The sequence below is a fragment of the Phocoena phocoena genome, chromosome 5 (genome assembly GCF_963924675.1).
Source record: "Phocoena phocoena chromosome 5, mPhoPho1.1, whole genome shotgun sequence".
Taxonomy (NCBI): Eukaryota; Metazoa; Chordata; class Mammalia; order Artiodactyla; family Phocoenidae; genus Phocoena; species Phocoena phocoena.
In genome coordinates this window covers 85,671,410-85,691,690 of record NC_089223.1, presented here as the reverse complement: position 1 = coordinate 85,691,690, position 20,281 = coordinate 85,671,410, and positions in this window count along the sequence as shown.

The following is a 20,281-nucleotide window of genomic DNA, read 5'->3' as shown; positions in this document are numbered from 1 at the left end:
ACCTTACCTCCTCTTCAATGCTTCCCTCCACAGCTCCGTGTCAGCTCTATTGCTTCCTCCATTGTTGAAACCTGAATTTTCACACTTTTCATATTTTATTTTAACTATTTGTTATTTCATGTACCAGACAGTCTGTGAGCTGCTTTAGTTCAAGAAATTTTTTGCTTTTTAAAGTTTTCATCTTTTTATAAGCAGCATGTTGCATAATCCCTGCCAACAGGGAGAAACTAAAGGCATTTTGATGAATACAACACATTCCTTAGTACTATTCTCTAAAAGAACCTTACTTCCTACCAACCAAGAAAGTTAAAGATACTCCAAAACAATGAGATTTTAATAAACTTGTAGTGCTTTCATCATATCCACTTTACACTTTTATGGTTGAATTGTCCTCATTCCAAAAGTGACTTGCTTTTGTTGAATCTGGCCCTTGTAGTTAGTACTAACTGGAAACAATTCTGCAGTGAGTGCATCTCTGATTTTATGCTTGTAACAGCTTTCACTAGAGAATTTCCTTCCCTTCATCTCCCAATGGCCAAGGGAGACAATATTCATTATTAAATTATTCATTAATGACTTTTTCAGATCTTCTGTTTATTATGTGTGTTGAATTTCAAGTTTGTGATTGTAAACCTGTAAAACTTGTAAATTGCAGTGCATGCACTAAGACAAAAAGGATAGAATTGTGTTTTAAGTGCCCATTCTGTCACTATGTTGCTCTTTAGGGTATGTTGACATGCATAAGGGTGACTCTCTGGTGACAGATGATTCCAGCGGTGGTATTTTTGCCTATGAATCACATGGGCTTTGCATGCTTTGCAGATCATATATCCCAGTCTTTCATAACTCTTTTAATATCCATAGAGCTGTATTTAATGTAAAAAAAATACAGAGGCTTGTTAGTGATGACTTAAATGAAGATGAAGATTAATTTATCCCAAATTCATTTAGTTTCTATAGTGTACTAAGCACAAGAAAGGCAGCAATGAATACTATGGTGGCCAGATCATCCAGGTTTGCCGGGACAGTCCCAGTTTTAGCACAGAAAGTCCTGTCCCCTGGGACCTCCTCAGTACCAGTCAAATTAATTATCCTGCACCTGACTTGTATTTAATTATAAAGATTAAATTTTCATCCTATTTTGTGTCTTTTTTTCCCAAAACAGATAGTATTTAGAAGACAAACAAAATATTTCTAAAATATGTAGGAAGAAAATAAGGATGAGGGTTATTTAGATGAAATTCGCTTAGTGAAATGAATGCTGTTATGTCTCATACCTTTCCTTGAAGAGGGTAGTAAGTCTGTCACTGAGTGTTATCAGGCGATTGACTCATTGCACCTTGTGTACTACTATATATAAAATAGATAACCAACAAGGACCTACTGTATAGCACAGGGAACTCAGTATTTTGTAATAATCTGTAAGGGAAAAGAATCTGAAAAATATATATAACTGAATCATTTTGCTGTACACCTGAAACTAACACAACATTGTAAATTAAAAAGAAACAAAGGGGACAAAAAATACAGGGCAGCCCTGGGGACTCTGTAATGGTGGATTTAGAACACCTCTACCCTCAATGCTCCTTTTCCCAATTTTTTGAGGAACATTAGCTCTTCTGTCAAGGGGACATTATAGGTCTAAATCCCAGTTCTGTCTCCCACATATCTGTGACCTTCACCAAGTTTCTGTTTTTCTTTCTAAAACTTGTTTTCTGAACTATTAAAAGTGGGGAGATAGGTGCTTACAGTATTTAAAGATTTACTGTGAGGTTTAAATGGCATAACGTTTCCAAAAGCATCTGTATCTAGACAAAAGTAGGTATTCAATAAATGTAAATATTGTCATAGGGCCCAACCCAAGTGCTGCCTTGTTTTTGTGGCCTTTCCTAAAACCTTGGTAAATTCCCTTCAGTTCCTCTCTCCCCTGCCCATGAACTATCATGCCAATTCAGTACTTTATTATGCTGACTTATTTACTACACTCATTGATTTTTATTTCCGCTGCTTCTAAAGTATGCAAGCTTCTTGCAAATAGCGACTGCTATTTCTGATGCTTAAAGCAATATCAGGTATGTAGTAGAGATTCAACACATTTTTGACAACATCTAATGGATGAAGAAATGGTGAGAATGCAGATGGCAGAGAGAGGGTCACCCAGGAAGTGAGGAATTGAGTATATGAGAAAATAATTTTAAATTGAGTAATGAATCACTTTTTACCCAAACTTGCTTCTCTTTATGCATGATGCACATTAATTCATGCTGCCTTTTTACTTCAGTGCTCACTCACTGGCTACAAGACAAAGTCCATAATCTTCACCATTTGAGACATTCCTCAAAGATTCCATGCCATGCTATCCATGTCACAACGTCCCTTCACTTGGTGATTCCTCCATATGAAATATCTTGCTTTCTCCGTTTCCACACTGCCAGTCTCTATTCCTTTTTCATCTAACTAAACCTTAGCAATTCTTCAAAACTCAGTTTCAGCAGGCTTTTCCAACCTACTACAACCTTACCTCCCAAAGCCTGAATATATTTCTTATGTATTCCATTGTATATCACGTAACATTCTTCCATTCCCTCTATCTCTCTATCTTATATTTGTCAGTTTTCCCTTGAGAGTGAAAGCGTATTCATGGAAGGGACTGTGACTCTCTCTATATTATTCCTTAGCCAGTACCTGGTATATAACAGGTACAGAAATGATTTTTGAATGAAGGCCTTTGAATCTGAAATTGGTAGCAATAATGTACCTTATACTCTATTTCAAAGGAACTATATCCCTCCCAGGTTGAGCAGATTGAATTGTTACACTATAGCTATTGCTTTCTAGGGAGCTATAGCAAGGTTGTAAAACAGAGTTTATTGACTACAAATTTAAAGTTTGTTTGCTAGCAGTACACTAGAGTTATATTGATTATGCCCATTCTTTCGATTAGATGTCAACTATTGTCATCTTATGATTCAAAGTTCCACGGGATAGCTCTCACCTGAGGCCAAGTGCGCTGTCTGATTAAGAGAAATGTCCCCTTCCAAGGCACTGATTCAGTGATGGGAAGATGCTTAAAAACCAGGCGAGAATTCTCTACTTCCCTCTCACTTGAGTTATACTTTCTTCAATTAAGGTCAAACCTTCAACCTGTGAATTATGGGTATTCCTCTTTTATACAGAATAATTGTCTATAGACCTAAGTAAAGAGAGCACTAGACTTAGAGAAAGGTAACTGTGGTTGAGCTGTGCTCTGTCTGGGATGAGTATTTGATCAGGAGAATACTGATTTTTAACCTCTTTATCCATTTCCTTTTCTGTAAAGGAGAGGTAAGAATTTCCATCTCAGAGTATTGCTGAAGGAATGAAATAATAATACATATAAAACAGAATATGTATTTTCTCCATTTCTGGGATATAAGTTATTCCTGATGAGATTTTTTTTTCCAGTTTACCACCAAAACCTTCTTTTGGATACAAAATATAAACACTTGAGCATACTTTTGTGCTTCTTTCTTTTTCTTTATTTTCGTAAAAAGTAGGTATTTTCCTTTAATTATTATTATTATTTACATCTTTATTGAAGTATAATTGCTTTACAATGGTGTGTTAGTTTCTGCTTTATAACAAAGTGAATCAGTTATACATATACATATGTTCCCATATCTCTTCCCTCTTGCATCTCCCTCCCTCCCACCCTCGCTATCCCACCCCTCCAGGCGGTCACAAAGCACAAAGCTGATCTCCCTGTGCTATGCGGCTGCTTCCCACTAGCTATCTACCTTACGTTTGGTAGTGTATATATGTCCATGACTCTCTCTCGCTTTGACACAGCTTACCCTTCCCCCTCCCCATACCTTCAAGTCCATTCTCTAGTAGGTCTGTGTCCTTATTCCTGTCTTACCCCTAGGTTCTTCATGACATTTTTTCCCTTAAATTCCATATATATGTGTTAGCATACAGTATTTGTCTTTCTCTTTCTGACTTACTTCACTCCGTATGACAGCCTCTAGGTCTATCCACCTCATTACAAATAGCTCAATTTCATTTCTTTTTATGGCTGAGTAATATTCCATTGTATATATGTGCCACATCTTCTTTAGCCATTCATCCGATGATAGACACTTAGGTTATTTCCGTCTCTGGGCTATTGTAAATAGAGCTGCAATGAACATTTTGGTACATGAGTCTTTTTGAATTATGGTTTTCTCAGGGTATATGCCCAGTAGTGGGATTGCTGGGTCAGATGGTAGTTCTATTTGTAGTTTTTTAAGGAACCTCCATACTGTTCTCCACAGTGGCTGTATCAATTTACATTCCCACCAAGAGTGCAAGAGGGTTCCCTTTTCTCCACACCCTCCAGCATTTATTGTTTGTAGATTTTTTGATGATGGCCATTCTGACTGGTGTGAGATGATATCACATTGTAGTTTTGATTTGCATTTCTCTAATGATTAATGATGTTGAGCATTTTATCATGTGTTTGTGGGCAGTCTGTATATCTTCTTTGGACAAATGTCTATTTAGGTCTTCTGCCCATTTTTGGATTGGGGTTTCTGTTTTTTGGTTATTGAGCTGCATGAGCTGCTTATAAATTTTGGAGATTAATCCTTTGTCAGTTGCTTCATTTGCAAATATTTTCTCCCATTCTGAGGGTTGTCTTTTGGTCTTGTTTATGGTTTCCTTTGCTGTACAAAAGCTTTGAAGTTTCATTAGATCCCATTTGTTTATTTTTGTTTTTATTTCCATTTCTCTTGGAGGTGGGTCAAACAGGATCTTTCTGTGATTTATGTCATAGAGTGTTCTTCCTATGTTTTCCTCTAAGAGTTTGATAGTTTCTGGCCTTACATTTAGGTCTTTAATCCATTTTGAGCTTATTTTTGTGTATGGTGTTAGGGAGTGATCTAATCCCATTCTTTTACATGTAGCTGTCCAGTTTTCCCCACACCACTTATTGAAGAGGCTGTCCTTTCTCCACTGTACATTCCTGCCTCCTTTATCAAAGATAAGGTGACCATATGTGTGTGGGCTTATCTCTGGGCTTTCTATCCTATTCCATTGATCTATCTTTCTGTTTTTGTGCCAGTACCATACTGTCTTGATTACTGTAGCTTTGTAGTATAGTCTGAAGCCAGGGAGCCTGGTTCCTCCAGCTCCATTTTTTGTTCTCAAGATTGCTTTGGCTATTCGGGATTTTTTGTGTTTCCATACAAATTGTGCAATTTTTTGTTCTAGTTCTGTGAAAAATGCCAGTGGTAGTTTGATAGGGATTGCATTGAATCTGTAGATTGGTTTGGGTAGTAGAGTCATTTTCACAATGTTGATTCTTCCCATCCAAGAACATGGTATATCTCTCCATCTATTTGTATCATCTTTAATTTCTTTCATCAGTGTCTTATAATTTTCTGCATACAGGTCTTTTGTCTCCTTAGGTAGGTTTATTCCTAGATATTTTATTCTTTTTGTTGCAATGGTAAATGGGAATGTTTTCTTGATTTCACTTTCAGATTTTTTATCATTAGTGTATAGGAATGCCAGAGATTTCTGTGCATTAATTTTGTATCCTGTTACTTTACCAAATTCATTGATTAGCTCTAGTAGTTTTCTGGTAGCATCTTTAGGATTCTATATGTATAGTATCATATCATCTGCAAACAGTGACAGCTTTACTTCCTCTTTTCCGATTTGGATTCCTTTTATTTCCTTTTCTTCTCTGATTGCTGTGGCTAAAACCTCCAAAACTATGTTGAATAAGAATGGTGAGAGTGGGCAATCTTGTCTTGTTCCTGATCTTAGTAGAAATGCTTTCAGTTTTTCATTGAGGACAATGTTGGCTGTGGGTTTGTCATATATGGCCATTATTATATTGAGGAAAGTTCCCTCTATGCCTACTTTCTGCAGGGTGTTTATCATAAATGGGTGTTGAATTTTGTCGAAAGCTTTCTCTGCATCTATTGAGATGACCATATGGTTTTTCTCCTTCAATATTTTAATATGGTTTATCACATTGATTGATTTGCATATACTGAAGAATCCTTGCATTCCTGGGATAAACCCCACTTGATCATGGTGTGTGATCTGTTTAATGTGCTGTTGGATTCAGTTTGTTAGTATTTTGTTGAGGATTTTTGCATCTATGTTCATCAGTGATATTGGCCTGTAGTTTTCTTTCTTTGTGACATCCTTGTCTGGTTTTGGTACCAAGGTGATGGTGGCCTCATAGAATGATTTGGAAGTGTTCCTCCCTCTGCTATATTTTGGAAGAGTTTGAGAAGGATAGGTGTTAGCTCTTCTCTAAATGTTTAATAGAATTTGCCTGTGAAGCCATCTGATCCTGGGCTTTTGTTAGTTGGAAGATTTTTAATCACAGTTTCAACTTCAGTGCTTGTGATTGGTCTGTTCATATTTTCTAATTCTTCCTGATTCAGTCTTGGCATGTTGTTCATTTCTAAGAATTTGTCCGTTTCTTTCAGGTTGTCCATTTTATTGGCATAGAGTTGCTTGTAGTAATCTCTCATGATCTTTTGTATTTCTGCAGTGTCAGTTGCTACTTCTCCTTTTTCATTTCTAATTCTATTGATTTGAGTCTTCTCCCTGTTTTTCTTGATGAGTCTGCCTAATGGTTTATCAATTTTGTTTATCTTCTCAAAGAACCAGCTTTTAGTTTTATTGATCTTTGCTATCATTTCCCTCATTTCTTTTTCATTTATTTCTGATCTGATTTTTATGATTTCTTTCCTTCTGCTAACTTTGGGGTTTTTTTGTTCTTCTTTCTCTAATTGCTTTAGGTGCAAGGTTAGGTTGTTTATTCGAGATGTTTCCTGTTTCTTAAGGTAGGATTGTATTGCTATAAACTTCCTTCTTAGAACTGCTTTTGCTGCATCCCATAGATTTTGGGTCGTCGTGTCTCCATTGTCATTTGTTTCTAGGTATATTTTATTTCCTCTTTGATTTATTCAGTGATCACTTCATTATTAAGTAGTGTATTGTTTAGCCTCCATGTGTTTGTATTTTTTACAGGTCTTTTCCTGTAATTGATATTTAGTCTCATAGTGTTGTGGTCGGAAAAGATACTTGATACAATTTCAATTTTCTTAAATTTACCAAGGCTTGATTTGTGACCCAAGATATGATCTATCCTGGAGAAAGTTCCATGAGCACTTGAGAAAAATGTGTATTCTGTTGTTTTTGGATGGAATGTCCTATAATATCAATTAAGTCCATCTTGTTTAATATATATCATTTAAAGCTTGTGTTTCCTTATTTATTTTCATTTTGGATGATCTGTCCATGGGTGAAAGTGGGGTGTTAAAGTCCCCTACTATGAATGTGTTACTGTCAATTTCCCCTTTTATGGCTGTTAGTATTTGCCTTATGTATTGAGGTGCTCCTATGTTGGGTGCATAAATATTTACAATTGCTATATCTTCTTCTTGGATCGATCCCTTGATCATTATGTAGTGTTCTTCTTTTTCTATTCTAATAGTCTTTATTTTAAAGTCTATTTTGTCTGATATGAGAATTGCTACTCCAGCTTTCTTTTGGTTTCCATTTGCATGAAATATCTTTTTCCATCCCCTTACTTTCAGTCTGTATGTGTCTCGAGGTCTGAAGTGGGTCTCTTGTAGACAGCAAATATATGGATCTTGTTTTTGTATCCATTCAGCCAATCTGTGTCTTTTGGTAGGAGCATTTAGTCCATTTACATTTAAGGTAATTATCGATATGTATGTTCCTATTCCCATTTTCTTAATTGTTTTGAGTTCGTTATTGTAGGTCCTTTCCTTCTCTTGTGTTTCTTGCCTAGAGAAGTTCCTTTAGCAGTTGTTGTAGAGCTGGTTTGGTGGTGCTGAACTGTCTCAGCTTTTGCTTGTCTCTAAAGATTTAGTTTCTCCATCAAATCTGAATGAGATCCTTGCTGGGTCGAGTAATCTTGGTTGCATGTTTTTCTCCTTCATCACTTTAAATATGTCCTGCCAGTCCCTTCTAGCTTGCAGAGTTTCTGCTGAAAGATCAGCTGTTAACCTTATGGGGATTCCCTTGTGTGTTATTTGTTGTTTTTCCCTTGCTGCTTTTAATATGTTTTCTTTGTATTTAATTTTTGACAGTTTGATTAATATGTGTCTTGGCGTATTTCTCCTTGTATTTATCCTGTATGGGACTCTCTGTGCTTCCTGGACTTGATTAACTATTTCCTTTCCCATATTAGGGAAGTTTTCAACTATAATCTCTTCAAATATTTTCTCAGTCCCTTTCTTTTTCTCTTCTTCTTCTGGAACCCCTGTAATTCAAATGTTGGTGCGTTTAATGTTGTTCCAGATTTCTCTGAGACTGTCCTCAGTTCTTTTCATTCTTTTTTCTTTATTCTGCTCTGCAGTAGTTATTTCCACTATTTTATCTTCCAGGTCACTTATCCGTTCTTCTGCCTCAGTTATTCCGCTATTGATCCCATCTAGAGTATTTTTAATTTCATTTATTGTGTTGTTCATTATTGTTTGTTTCATCTTTAATTCTCCTAGGTCCTTGTTAAATGTTTCTTTCATTTTGTCTATTCTATTTCCAAGATTTTGGATCATCTTTACTATCATTATTCTGAATTCTTTTTCAGGTAGACTGCCTATTTCCTCTTCATATTTTAGGTCTGGTGGGTTTTTATCTTGCTCCTTCATCTGCTGTGTGTTTTTCTGTCTTCTCATCTTGCTTATCTTACTGTGTTTGGGGTCTCATTTTTGCAGGTTGCAGGTTCGTAGTTCCCATTGTTTTTGGTGTCTGTCCCCAGTGGCTAAGGTTGGTTCAGTGGGTTGTGTAGGCTTCCTGGTGGAGGGGACTAGTGCCTGTGTTCTGGTGGATGAGGCTGGATCTTGTCTTTCTGGTGGGCAGGTCCACATCTGGTGGTGTGTTTTGGGGTGCCTGTGGATTTATTATGATTTTAGGCAGCCTCTCTGCTAATGGGTGGGGTTGTGTTCCTGTCTTGCTAGTTGTTTGGCGTAGGATGTCCAGCACTGTAGCTTGCTGGTCGTTGAGTGAAGCTGGGTGCTGGTGTTGAGATGGAGATCTCTGGGAGATTTTCGCCATTTGATATTATGTGGAGCTGGGAGGTCTTTTGTGGACTAGCGTCCTCAAGTTGGCTCTCCCACCTCAGAGGCACAGCACTGACTCCTGGCTGCAGCACCAAAAGCCTTTCATCCACACGGCTCAGAATAAAAGGGAGAAAAAGTAGAAAGAAAGAATTAGTAGAAGTAGAAAGAAAGAAAGAAAGAAGGGAGGGAGGGAGGAAAGAAGGAAGGGAGGAAGGAGGGAAGGAAGGAAAAAGGAAAGAAAGAAGATAAAGTAAAATAAAATAAAGTAAGATATAATATAATAAAGTTAATAAAATAAAAAAATAATTATTAAGAGATAAAAAGAAGAAAAAATTTAAAAACAAAAAAACCCGGACAGATAGAACCCTTGGACAAATGGTGGAAGCAAAACTATACAGACAAAATCTCACACAGAAGCATACACATACACACTCACAAAAAGAGGAGAAGGGGAAAAAATCATAAATCTTGCTCTCAAAGTCCACCTCCTCAATTTGGGATGATTGGTTGTCTATTCATGTATTCCACACATGCAGGGTACATCAAGTTGATTGTGGAGCTTTAATCTGCTGCTTCTGAGGCTGCTTTGAGAGATTTCCCTTTCTCTTCTTTGTTCTCACAGCTCCCAGGGGCTCAGCTTTGGATTTGGCCCCACCTCTGCATGTAGGTCGCAGGAGTGCGCCTGCTCTTCCCTCAGACAGGAGGGGGTTAAAGGAGCCGCTGATTCAGGGCCTCCGGCTCACTCAGGCCGGGGGGGAGGGAGGGGCACGGAGTGTGGGGCTAGCCTGCGGCGGCAGAGGCCGGGGTGACGTTGCAGCAGCCTGAGGCGCGCCATGCGTTCTCCCGAGGTAGTTGTCCCTGGTTCCCGGGACCCTGGCAGTGGCGGGCTGCACAGGCTCCCCTGAAGGGGGGTGTGGAGAGTGACCTGTGCTTGCACACAGGCTTCTTGGTGGCGGCAGCAGCAGCCTTAGCGTCTCATGCCCTTCTCTGTGGTCTGCATTTTTAGCCGTGGCTTGCGCCCGTCTCTGGAGCTCCTTTAAGCAGCGCTCTTAATCCCCTCTCCTCACGCACCAGGAAACAAAGAGGGAAGAAAAAGTCTCTTGCCTCTTCGGCAGGTCCAGACTTTTCCCCGGACTCCCTCCCGGCCAGCCATGGCGCACTAACTCCCTGCGGGCTGTATTCACGCCGCCAACCCCAGTCCTCTCCCGGCGCTCCAACCAAAGCTCGAGCCTCAGCTCCCAGCTTCGCCCGCCCCGGCGGGTGAGCAGACAAGCCTCTAGGTCTGGTAAGTGCCGGTCGGCCCTGATCCTCTGTGCGGGAATCTCCCCGCTTTGCCCTCCGCACCCCTGTTGCTGTGCTCTCCTCCGCGGCCCCGAATCTTTCCCCCTCCGCCACCCGCAGTATCCGCCCGCGAAGGGGCTTCCTAGTGTGTGGAAACATTTCTTCCTTCACAGCTCCCTCCCACTGGTGCAGGTCCCGTCCCTATCCTTTTATCTCTGTTTATTCTTTTTTCTTTTGCCCTACCCAGGTACGTGGGGGGGGGGGGGGGTTCTTGACTTTTGGGAGGTCTGAGGTCTTCTGCCAGCGTTCAGTAGGTGTTCTGTAGAAGTTGTTCCACGTGTAGATGTATTTCTGGTGTATCTGTGGGGAGGAAGGTAACCTCCGCGTCTTACTCTTCCGCCATCTTCCCGGAAGCCCTGTGCTTATTTCTTGAAGAAGCTGAGCTTGTTTCTTGTGGTTTTAACTTTCTGGCTATTTTGTCATTTGCCTGTTTTATGTTTATAAATAAATACTAACCTTTTCTGATCTGGTCACATAAAGGTAAAGGGGGTCATTCTCTAGTATCTCAAAGCCAATGATGACCCAGACAATAAAACATGCTCACACTATTGTGATAGTCAAGCAACAGGTGACTGGCTACATGGGAAACAAAACCTGAGGTTTTATGGTTCGAAGACGCTTCTACCACTGTTAGAACAAAGTTGAAGGAAATAAAAATCTTGAAAGATAACTGAAATAGTGCCAGACTATATGAAAAAATTGACCAGCACACATAGGAGTTGCATTGTTAGAACTACACGGCAACTATGGGATGTAGAGAAAAATAAGACAGACTTTCTAAGTTCAGAAAGATATATTGAGACAATAAACAGCAATTTCAAGTATTATTAATATTTTCTGACCATAATGGAACCAAAGATACAAACGATGTGGGTGATAATAATAATGATAACAGAAATCAGTATATGATTAGCTACCATAAATGAACATTATGGAAAATGTAAGAAGAGGAAGAAGAAATTGCTTTCCTCTGGTGTGAGTAAACGGTTATCACCTGGCTTGGGCCTGGCACAATCCTAGACTTCTCTAGGAAGATGATCTCAGATTACCTGTCACAACACTATTTCCATGGACATGATAGAGTTAAGATGAATGAGGAATGATGTATTCTAGAGGCTAATTGTCATTTTTGTTTACTTGATGTGGTACTGGATTTGGCCCAGGGGTAGCTTTGAGTTGTAATGGGAATAACAAAAAAGACAGGTGGGAAACCAAGGCACTGACCTCTGTAGGTCAAGGTGAATCCTACACACTGGGATTCATCCCTTACAAGCACTCACTTCCTTTGGGTGAGCTGGGTGTAGTAGGGTGAGGTAAGAAGCTGTGTATGTGTAGCTGCTGAATCTCCCAAGGAGATAAAAAGTGCTGAATTGCTTGTCCTGTATTCTTCTCGAAAGCTCAGTAAATATGCTTGTGAATTAAAAGCCCATTGTGTCTCATGAGTGCTATTGCTGGCATGAAGCTGGTGGTGCTTTGGTGAGGTTTTATGACCAATGTGTATCTGCAGATCTTGAGAAGAAGATGGCAGCATATCCCGTAGGTACAGTAGTATGAATTTTATACCATAAGATCGTGAGGGTAGAGATGCATAAGCATGCTGGAGAAAGAGCTTGGCTGGAGTGGAATGGTCATGAAATTGTATCGCAGCTATCCAAATGGGAAAATTTCAGGTAGAGGAGAAGGAGGGGGCTGAAGGAGTGGGTGGAGGACGGGATGTGTGTGGGAGAGTATAGAAAGAGGGCCAAGCATGACAGAGCCGTGAAAGTATATGGTGAGTTTGGTGAATGATATAAGAAAATTGATTGTGTTTAAATGGCAAAGCCTTTTTTTAAAGCGGTATGCGGGCCTCTCACTGCCGCGGCCTCTCCTCTCCCATTGCGGAGCATAGGCTCCGGACGCGCAGGCTCAACGGCCACGGCTCGCGGGCCCAGCTGCTCCGCGGCATGTGGGACCTTCACAGACCTGGGCACGAACCCGTGTCCCCTGCATCAGCAGGCGGACTCTCAACCACTGCACCACCAGGGAAGCCCTGGCAAAGCCTTTTGATTGGAAGATTTGGGTTTCTATTCTGAGGTCATTAAGTGGGATTTTTTTTCTGGTTATGTTTTGATATCGTGAGTAAATAAAAATGTCTTTTTTCCTCTGTGATGATCTCTAGATTTCAACTTGAATGACTGTGCAGTTTCTCAGGTATGGATAAATCAAGAGAAATTAACGAGGATTTTTATCTTTGTTCTTTAATCCAGAAATGGCAATTTTATGCAATACTAGGATTTCACTCAAAATACTCCTCTTTCACTTGAATGCCTGTAACTCCTAACTTTCTTAATTATTTATGAAGTATTGAAGGTTAAAGGAAGTTCTAAGATTCTAACAAATGATTGAGAGTAAGGGAAACCCTGGGTTATGAGTGGGGTTTATCCCAGTGACTACCAAACACATGCTTATAAATCATTAGAGACTGTTTTTCTGAGTTTTCTCCTTTGATGATAAATAGATGTGTTATTCATCTTGCTATAGCTACTTTAAGATTTGGACTAGTTCCCACAAATCTTTTGGGCCATGGGGATATGAAGCAGAAGCAAGTTTTTGGTCCATCATCTATAATTAATTAGCTGTCTTTTGGAGGAAGTTCTTTCAACTCTCTGGGATTCTTTTTGTGGTAGAATAAACCCTTAAAGTGAGATAATGGATGTAAAAGCCCAGATTGCCTTGGCAAGGATAATATATAAATACAATGCCTTTAGAACAATAGTTATATCACATTCCATCTTAAAATAAAATAAATTCCACACTTTTACTCAGTGATCTACACACATGACAACACACACGTATATTATTTTGACTAATTCAGTTTGATTTTTTATATTAAATATTCTAATTGGTTGATTTTTAAATTTTTTAGATTGTATCTTTAAAAAAACATAAACTTTTTTCTTCTTTCCTGTATATGAATTAGAGGCTTTTCTCTAGGGAAACTGACAAATAGTTTAGCTGTAGATATTTAAGGCAATCATTTTCAACTTGAGGCGTGAGGTTGGTTTAGTAATCTGCATATAGATTTTGAGCTGGTATTTGTTACATGTGTACGTCTTTTGTTGTAACAATCTAATAAACATTGTAATAGGGCATTATGTGATGGCATGACTTTAAGAAATTATGAAATTTATGATCAATCTGAACTTTAATTTTTATACTAACATCTTATTTTTATACCAACATTTTAAATTGTAATTTGTTTATATCTTTATTATAATCAGGAGAAGATGCTTTCTCTCAAGGCTTGTCAGTTTAAGCAAATGCTTACTTGGCCTGTGTCTAGAATAAGGTTCCTGAAGTCCCTTTCCAATCTCTGCACGTGGGGTGTTCTAGCCCATTCTCAGCTTTCCTAACTATCCCTGAATATAAAGATTTCTGGCGGCTTGTTGGGGATTGTGTAACTAGAAAGTGAATACTGTGGACCTGGGCATGATTCAGGGTAAATCAGTTGTGTATATTTGTTTAGTTGCTTTAAAGACAGGACAGACTGTGAATTGGATGGATTTTTGTAAGAACCAGGCTATATAACAGGAGGCTAGTATTTCTTGCTCAGGACAAAGAAATTACAATATTAAAATAATTATTTTAATATCTGTGAAAGAACAGGGACAAGATACTGCTTGGCTGTAAGAAAATAAGCTTATGAAAGGATTATTATTATTATTATTATTTGCGGTACGCGGACCTCTCACTGTTGTGGCCTCTCCCGTTGCGGAGCACAGGCTCAGCGGCCATGGCTCACGGGCCCAGCCACTCCGCGGCATGTGGGGTCTTCCCGGACCGGGGCACGAACCTGTGTCCCCTGCATCAGCAGGCGGACTCTCAACCACTGCGCCACCAGGGAAGCCCTGAAAGGATTATTTTAAAAATATGAATAGAAGTCATAAATAAAGACTTAAAGCAACTATTGGTTGTCCAGAGGTCCAGCATAACCACATTTAGGGTCAGGATTTTTAAGCAAGAAAGTAGGAAAAAATCAAATCAACTTATATTCAGGTTTTAACTATCTCATGTGTGCCTAGGTAGCATAATTCCAGATTTTTATATCCTTGTATTTGGGGGGATGAAGGGAGAATACATTATTTGGTTTTGATTTTCCTCAGCCGACAATTCAGCAGGTAGTTTACTACTTTTCACTTCAACATTTGTGCTATTTGGGGTGAACAGAATTAAAATTATTTCTTGAAGACATATGGAGAGTAGGTGTGAAATCATTCTCACTCTATTAACATATTTCTTGACAGATTCTCACATTGGTCAAGAAATGGTAACAATTTTCAGGGAACTGAGAATTATGTAACGTAGAGGTGATGCATGCCCTAGAGATGGTTCAGGAAAGCCCAAGAATTGTATGAGCTTCTCTTTAAATAACTCGAATTGCTGTCAAAAGAGTTTGACTGAAGTGAATGATTAGAAGTAGATGGTTTTAGGCCAATTTACATTCAGCTAAAAAGAAGTTTCCCATCACGAATTAATGCAAATATTAAGAAGCTGAAAGTAGAGGATGAGTTTTTCAAAAACAGAATTTGGTAAAAACGTTTGCCTCTGATGTGATGAGCATCTCTAATGTAACACAGTGTAATACAATATCTTACTCGGAAAAATAGATTGTTTTGGCCTCTGCTTCTCCTACTGTCACATTTGTTGTGCATCTGAGACTGGCTTAAAAAGACAGAAGGCAGAAAAAAGCATTTCCACCCAACAGAATGTTCCGCTGCTGGATATTTTTTAAAATCTACCTTTCTTTTTCATGAACTCTCAAATACTTATCTGGAGCTGAATTATATGGAAGTAATAGGAGGCAGTTTTTACAAGTATATGGAATATATTTTCTCATCAAATCTATAGATATTTTGAAATGAGAGCTTTCTCTGAAGAGTTTTATAACACTTTTTTCTTTGGGACCATCTTTGGTAAAATATAAGACAGCTGTAGATTGGTAATTTTGCAGATAAAATGGCTGCAGATTGGTAAAAACAGAAAGTGGAAAAAGTGAACCATTTTTCAAAAGGCTTTTTCGTTGTTTTCCTTCTTGCTGCTGGGTGGGTATTGTCATTGATTTGGTGGGAAAACCTCTGCACGCTTAGGTGATACATCCCTCCTTCTGGTGATCCATGTCTGTGAGACTAAATCTTTGGTACACAGGCCTCTCACTGCTGTGGCCGCTCCCGTTGCGGAACACAGGCTCCGGGCACGCAGGCTCAGCGGCCATGGCTCACGGGCCCAGCCGCTCCCCTGCATGTGGGATCTTCCCGGACCAGGGCACGAACCCGTGTCCCCTGCATCGGCAGGTGGACTCTCAACCACTGGGCCACTAGGGAAGCCCTGTGAGACTAAATCTTTTGCCTACCAGTTCCTATAACCAACCCAGTTTCAAAAATAAAAAATTGTGTTCTTCCTAGTAGCTTTGTATTAGTAGCTTGGAGTAAACTGTATCATAGGCCCATAGGATTAAACACAGCTGGGTAATCTAGATTGTTTTACTTATTTTTAGTGAAGAGGAGAGAGGGTGGGCAAGTGCCAGGCACATGTACTTTTCAGGTTCAGGGATATGGAAGGGGTTAGCAAAGGACACATTGATAGAGTGTGTATAAGGTTGACTAACAGTAAAGGAAAACAGAATCTGCTTTTACATGAGCTTCATAAATTGTTAGAGAAATAGATCAAGTGTGTACACAAAATAAAAGAAGCTCCTAAATTGTAGCTTTCTTTGTGACTTTTACCAGAAAAAGTGACCTGCTATGTAAGATGTCATAGGAACTCATTAAGCTGGAATTTACCTTGGATTTCAAATTAATTTTTTTTTCCTTTGCCTTGGTTTTCCCATTGAGATAATGGGTGAAATTTTTGTTTAAACTCCCTTTGTATCTTAATAATTGGTACTGAATGTGTCTGGACTCCTAACCTGTCCCAGAATCATGGCTCTGGGATGAGAAAGATGAGTAGTAAAGAAAAGGCTAGTGATTAGAAAGAACTTCTTTTTCACTCCTAAAAATTTCCCCTTTATCTCTAATAGCTTATTCTTGAGTAGTATTCCACCTGATACATGTAGGTTAACAATAACAACTGTGTACCTTATAATAAATAGTCTTATTCTAATCTTCAAATCCTAATCCTTTCCTTTGATTGATTTTTTTGATTGAAACTTATTTTTTTCAAATAATGACAATTTGAAATTATTTTAATACAAAAATGTACAAAAAAGAAAGTGTCAATCATTCAATAATTTGCTATCCAGAAATAAACATAATTTACATTAAAGTGAATATCTTTCTTCTTGGCTTTAATTTAGACAAATTTTTTTCAAACTGTGGCTTCTAACTTATTAAGGATGATACTAAATTAAATTTGCGGGCAACCCTATTAAAACAATGAAATAGAACAGAAAATTCATTGCATATAACATGGGTACATGTATTAATGACAATTTTGTTTTCATTGCTTGTGTGTGTGTTTGTATATACATATTTGTGTGTGTACTGCTTGATGTACATTTTATTTCTTCCTGTAGTTAATAGTCAAATAGATTTGTAAGCTAATGACTTAGACAATGGTTGGAAGTCAATCTGAATCTGAAAGAGCAGAACTGGAGACTATTGTAAATAATTAGAGTTGAACATGTGACAAGATCAGGGACCAGAAAGGAAAGAGAGAGCAAGAGTGAGACAGAGAATGAAAAGAAAAAAAGAAAGGAATAGAGACAACAGAATTCTGCTTAAAGGCTATTGTTGTGTTTTGCCCAGGCTCATTTCTCATGCTAGATAGCCTCTTCAGATGAGCATCTGAAACATGAGATGGGTGATGAAAATGAGATGTACTACAAGAGAAGGGACTGCCTTTAAAACAGGTGAGATGGGGCATCATCTGAGATGTATGATTTTAGCATGCTCTTCCCTGCCAAGAATCCTCTCCTGGAGGATGGCACAATGAAATTCACTCTAAGTTTTATTCCCTTTTTAAAGCCTTATGAAATGCACAAACTTCCTGGTCAGGCCACATTTGAAGTTTGTAGCAGTCATCTATCTCCCTGCTTGAGCCATTTCACCTGTCTGGGACTCAGGTTTTCCTTAATGAAACCAAGGTGTTGGGTGAGATATTCTCAAAATTCCCTTCTAATCTTAATATTATACCATTTATATGTGGGATGACCAAGGGAATAGAAAAAGAGATTTTGATAGGCATAAAGTGGTAGAAAGTTGGAAGTGAAAACACATGTGTAGCTGGGAAGATATTGGAGCTCAGAGTTCAAAATGGGTTTCCAAATTCAAAAAATTTCCAAGGACTGATTGAAGAGAAGGGAATTACAATACTAACACTACTTATTGATTATTTACTAGTTGCGAGATGCCATACTTCGCTCTTCGATATACTTTTCATCCAATCCCCACAATAATTTCTATAGTGTAGATCCTATTAGCCTTGTATCTGGGTTACAAGGTAACTCAGTGATTAATTAATAGAATCAGAAACCAAATCTAGCTTTGTCTGTTATAAATCCCTTACTTTTCACTGGTATACTCTGCCAAGTAGGTTTTTGAAACCTAATTAGGATTAAATTTTATATTGTTGAAAATCTGTACTGATAGTGTCAATATTCAGATTTTTAAAGCTTGTGCTGTACAATGGGAATATGCAATGACTAGTATAATATGAAGCACAGAGCGTACGGAGATGAAAAATATGGGATTGAACATCAGTTGCCTCTTCTACCAGGGAGAGCTGTGTCAGGCTGTATAAACCCCTGAAGTATAGTTTTTTTTATCTTTGAAAGACATTAAAAACATTTCTAATAATCTGTTCTGTGTGCCTCAGGATTGTAACTAGGATAAAACAAATGAGTCTACTTGAAAACATTTTGTAAATTATAAAGCAGTGAATAAATGAATAACATATTACCTAATTTATCCTTGGATTTACTCATTGCCTGAACAGGAGAGGGACTTTTTAAAATGATGCTGTATAAACTATTAAGTTTTTAATTATAAATTTTTCATCTGCATAAAGAAATAATGAAAACAATATTAATTATTAAAATTGAAAAACCACTACATCACAAACCTCCAAGTGAGAAACATGGGTCTGAGAGGAGTTGCCTGATTGGAGATACTCCGAGGTTAAAAGTACAGTCACAGTAAGAAACAGTACCCCCTGAAATGGGAAGACTGAGATCAGATGACTTAGATGGCTGATGGCAGAGGAAATTTGATAAAAGACAAGCAAGATAAAAGATCACTGAACCAAAGCGAGAGCTGTTTATTCTCAAAGATGAGGTGCAGCGGCATTTTGAGCACGAAAGATGTAGTTGTTATATGAAAAAAAATCCATGAAGGCCTTTAAGCCAACAGTGATGTTGTAGGACAAGGGTGAAACAAGTTCGTGAGTTTTACTGTAAGAAGTTTGGAAAAGAAAATCAATGTTTTCTTTATCAAGTGGTTTCCCCTCCTTTGAATTCTGTGTGAAGTGCTGGTCATATGTATAAACTCTTCCCAGGGTTGTAAGAAAGAGATCAGGCTTCAAGCACTTGTGCTGGGGAAAAGTTGGGCAAGTTTCAGCTTTTTCACACTCAAAATGAACCTCACCTTGACTAGACTGAATTTTGAAAATCAAATCTCCAGGGCTAAATTAGTCTACATTCAGTAACTTTGAAAATAAGATTTACAATGTGAAAAGCCATGAAGTGTTTAAGAAGTTTTGATGTAAAATGCGTCAGAAATTAAAAACTGGTGCTCTTAAGCAAGTGGAAAGATGACTTTATTTATATTTTAATGGTGGTTAAAGAAAAAATATTCATTGATAAGTGCTTGATTTACTTAGGAGCATGACATTGGCCATAATTCAGCTAAAGCCATACTGAAATGCCATGGCATTTTATGAAAGACACAGTAGCAGACTAGAAGAAAAGATTTCAAAAAGGCATTGATTTCAAAGAATAGTTTTAATAACTACTATAAGCCACCTCAATTACTAATATAATTGTAATAATATTTTAAAGTAGCTCATTTATTGAATATATTCTGTATATATAATTTTCCAAAAAATGCTTTCTATATACTAATTCTCTATCAAAACAACACCGATAATTTGATATTACAATTGTTTTACAAATAAGAGACTTGAGGCTGGATCCAGGAGGGGTGTTGTGTTTTGCTCAGTTCCACAACTGGATTCTGGAAATGTACAGTCAAAACTTCTTTATGTCTGAAGATTACTTTTTCCTTCCTCTGTACCACCTCCTCTTCCCGGTCCCCTTCCTTTCCCTCCCCCTTAATCCCCTCCTCGCCCCCTCCTACTCTCCCTTCCCCTCCGCCTTCTTCTTCTTCTTCTTCTTAATCTGCTTTCAGAGGCAGAAACCCATGGCCTCATAAAGAAAGGAGCAATCAGGCAGTAGGTGGAAAAAGCCGAGGGTTGAGAGACAGGAACCCCGAACATTAGCTTGGCTTCTTTTCTTCAGCTAACATTTAACTTGGGCAAGTTATGTAGTTGTTCTGTAAGAGTGACAATTAAACATGATAGCCTCTGCCTCTGAGCAGTGCAAGTGCATAGTTCTGAGGAAAGCTCATCTGAATCATCGCATGAAAAAACTTACATTTTTGAAATAGGTCTTAGGAATGAAAATAATTGTCCTGATTTTCAAGCCTTAAAGTTAAAACAGTGCAGAACTAATGGTTCCAGATTGATGACAGATAATAAAAACTGACAACCGGGCTTCCCTGGTGGCACAGTGGTTGAGAGTCCGCCTGCCGATGCAGGGGACATGGGTTCGTGCCCCGGTCCGGGAAGATCCTACATGCCACGGAGTGGCTGGGCCCGTGAGCCATGATTGCTGA